Source organism: Rhipicephalus microplus, chromosome 5 (assembly GCF_043290135.1).
Source record: "Rhipicephalus microplus isolate Deutch F79 chromosome 5, USDA_Rmic, whole genome shotgun sequence".
In the NCBI taxonomy this organism is placed as follows: Eukaryota; Metazoa; Arthropoda; class Arachnida; order Ixodida; family Ixodidae; genus Rhipicephalus; species Rhipicephalus microplus.
In genome coordinates, this window is record NC_134704.1 from 32,976,503 (window position 1) to 32,982,681 (window position 6,179).

The following is a 6,179-nucleotide window of genomic DNA, read 5'->3' on the forward strand; positions in this document are numbered from 1 at the left end:
GGAACAGATCGGTCGAAAAAAACAACTCGAGGGTTCTCTTCGGCGGCACGAAAGACTCGAAACGCTCTATTTTATCTATCTCTCACTGAAGATAGCTATTGGGTTACACAGCGAACGCGACGTTCAGATGCGCCAACGGTGTCAGCTAAGTTGGTTATCTCCCGAGCACGTGTTGAACACCGCTGTAGATTCAGAGCCCGAAGCGTTTGTCTGAGCTTACACGTGCTGGCACAAACTTTGCTGCATCGACGGAGCCAACGTATTTCTACGAGTTTTGTTCAAACGGGCGTTGTTTTTATGCCTACGAGGTGGCTTTTAATCTGTTATACTAAAAAAAAAGAGCACTGAAAGAGTGACACGTGCATAAGTAAATACTTCGAAAATCGCCTTCTGGTAAGGAGTTGACATATTTGAAGAGGTTGCTTTCTGGGGGGGTTCTTGACATATCTCCACACGACACGTGCCTCTACGAGTCAAGCAAACGCACTCAGAGTGCGATACTGCAAGAAAAAAAAAATGACGTGTCTCAGAGTCGGATGAAGTAATCAGCGGGAATGCACGAGTCCTGATGGAGAGGCCTTCTAAATATTGTTGACTGTGACTGCCTTAGACAGGTGTGCTGTCTGCATTCCCCGCCTCCGCACTGGCCCAGAGTGGAGGCGGGGATGAGCCAAGGGGGGGGGGGGGGGGGGGGAGGGGAAGAGCCAACACCGCCTCCATGCCTACCGGAGGGGGTAAGAGGGTTGCACCCCATCCTCCCTTAACGAAAAAAAATTTCTGGCAATTCCCCTGATGACTGCACAGTTTTGCAGGGAATCGTTTCTGTGGAGATCACATTCCATGAAAGCTTTCTTAAAAGAGAGAATAGACCAGGTTCGTATAAACAACCAAGACGACAAAAACAAAATCAATAAACATGAGTACACACGCGATGAAATCACGTTTGTAAACCTTGGGGTCTTGGGTGATAATTTTCTCGTCAGACGGGCCTCAATACACGCCATGCCGATGCTCCATATGTGTCTTTTTGCTCAGTGACTTCCATAAATTCTGATGATAAAAAAGAAGTGGTTGAAGGCAGTAGGCCCTCATGTGTCCCTGGCCAATTTATCCACACTAGTGCAGCGGGTAACTGACGTGTCAGTCTCTAAGCAAGATGCGAAGCGACAATATACAAGGAGTTATGTACGCAGCGTCAAGTGCTGTGTCCAATAAGCAATGATTCGTATCATGTCCCTGAACGCACAAACGTACACCTAAACAGCACATCTTTAGTATACATCTGCGTGTAAATAGGCACGCAGTAAGTGATACCAGACATATTATAACTTGTCCATCGGATACAGCGGCTCTATATCACTGCCTTATTCCGTATTGGGCTTGTGCATCTGATAGAGCATATATAACGCACTGTCTTATCGTGCATCGGACGTCCTCGACTGCGTCCTCGTGCTGAAAATATTCTCATAAAAAACGTACGAAATTCCACGTTGTCAATCATCGTATTATCCGAGCACTTCGCTCTGCGACGTATTAAGCGATATTTAATTGACCGGTGCTGCAAACATAGCCTTTCGGAGCTGCATTCACGTGCAACTTTTTTAAGGCATCACTGGATGCACGCGAAGCCGAGGTTACGGTTACCATCCTACGTCCTTGCCTTTACTTGTCTGATATCATTCGACGAACGAAACTCATTCTTTATCTACTGCCCGCATGCAGCATAATTTACATAGGAGAGAAGCCTCATTGACGTGATGCGTTTTCATGTCTCAGTATCCTTAATAATCTCAATCAAAAAGAAACACGACCGTATACCTGGACGTGATGTGATCGTCTACGGATGCCGAGCGTCAAGACGTGAGTGCTGTTTCTTGTCCGCCATGATCAACGCTCGATCGCTCATCCCGAGGCAACATACTTGACACGAAGCAAGATGCCGGCTACGTTTCGATTCCTGATTCGCAAGTTTCCTGACAGCAACTTAGTTAACGTCTGTCCAGTGACATACTGAAATCGCTCAGAAGGATGTTCTGAATGTAAATTTTTTAAGTGGGGAAACAAAGGAAAATGAATAGGCGGCTAAATAACGAACACTCCTAAAACTCAATGACCACATCATATCTTGCAGCTGTTTCTGGCGCAGCACTACTGCTGTAGCTTGTTTTATGTTTTTATCTAGTAACCTAATCTCTCTCTTTTCATGATCGTAAGTCTTCAACAACAACAACAACAACAACAACAACAACAACAACAACAACAACAACAACAACAACAACAACAACAACAACAACAACAACAACAACAACAACAACAACAACAACAACAACAACAACAACAACAACAACAATAATAATAATAATAATAATAATAATAATAATAATAATAATAATAATAATAATAATAATAATAATAATAATAATAATAATAATAATAATATTAAACTCTTATACACTCCTTTCAGACGATTCGAAGTTCACGCGAAAGCAATATTTTTTTTTAGTTTTAAGTAAACTGTATTGATACCCCTCGCTTAAACTTTAGGCATCATACAAGTTTTTCGCACTGCCTCAGGGATTGGAGTCGTTGAATGCCTCCGATCTTCGAGGCAGTGAGGACCACACCACGTGAGGGCAGTCCCTCAAGTGGTTCAGTAGTGCCTCCGGGATCGGACCAGATTTGGCCTAGCGAATAAGCCGGAATATGGCATCACGTTATGACACGGCAGGGAGATGTCATGATGACGTCACAAATTTTGGCGATCTGTGACATCACAACACGATGATTTGCATCACACGTGTTGCCGCCCATGGTCACTTTCAGCGTTTTGAGAAGGCATCCAAGGCTTTCTTCCTAAAATAGATAATGAAATCAGGGAGACAGTTTTTATAGCTCTTATCCTCACTGAAGTGCCCACATCTTTGGCGCAAACACTTCACAAGGAAGGCAAAGACAAAAAAAAATGATTACGCTTTTAGCATACGGCACCAAAACTGCTATCGGTGTGCGATATAGTGATACTTTAAGTTTGCAAATGGTGTAATTGTGTGAACGCTAGCTTAACAGAACATTCTTTTGTTAAGCCTTCCTTTTTTCATGGGTCTACTGATTTCGCCATCGAGGACTCGATATGATCTGGTTGCCCACGTGATTCGACTGTGGTAAGATGGATAACCTGCGAACACATTAGGTACTGCTGAGTTTTCGTCCAGAACAAAATATCCAAACAATTAAAAAACAATTTTATCGGAAACATTCATTTTTGTTGCCATACTACAATAGCGAGAACAATTCAACCTTTCACTGTAAGTTTCATAAGGTTTCAAATTTGGCGTGAATACCACAAAGCCAAACGTGTCCTTGTTTTTGTCTGCGCTCGCGTATACCATTACGAAAAGCTCCTGTATCTAGCAACCTAATATTGCCAACCAATTTCTTGGATTCACTAACTCACTCCATCGCGCAGGAAGTGGAACCAATCTCGATAAGTTGTGATAATGCGCATGGCTACAGATAGAAAGTTTGAGAATAGAGCAAAGTGGCTAACTGTTAATGTATGTCGTACAAAATCGCTGAAAGCGACAATATCGACTTTTCCGAAGAAACACAGAATACCGTGCAAACAATTGTAATCAAATATATCCTAGGGTATCTCAAGCATTCGCATTAGATGACCCCAAGGCGAAAACAATCTCCATTGTATACCTGCTTCTTTTTTTTCTTCCTTGATCGTACAAATCCTACCATCATGTTGACGTTATTATGGCGTCACAAATTTTGGCGATCGGTAACGTGATGACTACGACACAGAGTGATGGCGTTGACGACACAACAATGACGTCATGGGACTTACAGAATTACATCGGTATATCACGTGTCTTTAGACGTGCTTTCGACCAACTTTTATTACTCAGTTGTTATTTTTCATCATTCGTGCTTGTGCCACCACCTTGCGATTTTTCCTCACCTCTCACCAAAACTCAAAATTTCTTGACTCAATAAGGCATGAGGATTTACCGTTAATTAACGCGGGTTGTCTATTAAATAATTTTTCTTCGTGAGGAAGAGCAAGCGCCCGGTGAAAAACAACAGTGCAGTAAGTTAAATAAATGTGACAGCGTCGCCAATCAGCCTGTAACGAATATTTGTTTTTTCTCTCATGGATTCAGAGTACATTTAAGAATTGATGTCACACTGCACTTCAAAGGAGTGGCACGTGCGTTGGATCTGCAATCTTTTGTCGTCGACTTCTCAATCGTAACCTCATTGTTTCACGGTGAAGTCCTCGAGAGAAAGAGAGCGAGAGAGAAAGACGCGATATGATACGCCCGATTCTCACAACTAAAGAATGGATAACATATGATTTGATGTGCAGAAAAATGCATAATTGTGTCAGCATATTTAGAACAGTTCAAAAACCAATAGAAGCTGTGCTCTTATGTTCTATGTAAGGTATCGAGTACTTCATATACGCTTTGAAGGAATGTTCAACGAGAAATGTGGCAAATAAATGAGCACAAAAGAAAGTACTCGACAAGGTCAGTTCCAGAGAAAACATCGATATGGCCTCAACTCATTCGTGCGTGCGAAAGAAAAGCAGCAAGTAGTCACTCATTAACCAATTTCCATGAGAACAAACACTTCATCCTGCTAGAACATAGTGGTTCCCTGTTTATTAAACTTTGGAGCTGACTCTGTATAGGTGAGCGGGTGATTACACGTATACAAGGGTGCATAGAAGTTTTTTCCTGTGCGTCTTGCGATTCCCATGTCATCTGCATTCCACACCCTCTCACAGCAAATAAAATCACACGGCACTGGCCCACCTGCTCTTCAACTTGAGCTCTAAGGGATTTGTTGCGGTTTCAACGAGAAACCGGACTGAATGACAAATTGTGACAGACATTGTTGGCGCACTGCACTTGGATGATGCTGTGGTAATGACCTTGCAGCATCGTGTCAACCTCATCTTCTCTTCAGTTCTTTTACAACCCTTCCTTCTTCCCAATTGAGCGTAGCAAATCGGTGACTTCGTCAGGGTGACATATAATTTAGCCTGTTTGTCTGTTCGTTATCTCTATTTTTCTATTTCCTCATTTAAATGAGATAAAGAGAGAGCTCACTGCTCCTTAGTAAAGATAGTCTACATCATCTAAGGTGTACTAGCCCCGATGATTACTTCTTACTGATTGGTCGCGCCTCTCCATGCAATCACGCCCATCGCGTCCTGTTTATACAATTTCGCAGGTATGCTGACTTGGCCTCCCTTTTGAATAGCAGTTTTTCGTTGCTTTTCAGTGTTCGTGAACTGACGTGCATCTTGTCCCTTCTTTCCCTTTTGCTTCTGTTCATTCCATAGTTCAACTTTTATTACCAGTCTTTACTTTTTCGTAATATTGAGCAGGCGTTGTGCTCCTGTCCGTTACAGTTGTCATCTATTTTTGTTCTTGTTCTTGCTCACCTTTAACTGTGGCTAACACCCACCTTGAGGTGTTGGCCGAGAATGGAATGGTCTCATAGAATGCTGTTTACTCCTCATATTACTCTTTGTATTTTGCACATGCGTATTTTATGCCGAATACCAACAATAATAATAGGTCAATGCATATATTCGAAACGTAGCTCCCCTTGCATCGAACCAGCTTACACTGTGTTCAGGGATGTCACCACGAACACTTTAGAAGTGGGGTGGGGAGAGGGAAGAAAATTGAATAACTTTCGGGAGGGTTCGCCCCCCTCCTCCGTGGTCATCGGCAGGTCTTTTCTTTTTTTCTGGGATAAGAGGGGGGGGGGGTGCACACTAGTGTTGCTACGCGGATGAGGGAGGGGGAAGGTATTGCTGTGGCTCGAGTGAGGGATGTGCTGGGGTGTCTTGAGGGGGACAAGTGCCCCCTTTGCACCACCCTACTAACGCCCATGCCCCCCCCCCCCCCGAACACGCAAATGAGCGTTATTGCATAATTACCCAGGTCAGCGCACAACATAGCTAGAATATTTTTTCCCAGTTTGGGTGTGGAGGTGGGGTATCCTATGTATGCAGCGTTTGTATGTGAGCATGTGCATATGCATATCCAAAATAAAAAAAAAATCGGGTATGGGCTGAACTCCATCAGCCACCATTGGTCGTTAGCTACGAAGGTGACGATATACACCCTATTCATGAGCAGCTAGAGAGAGAG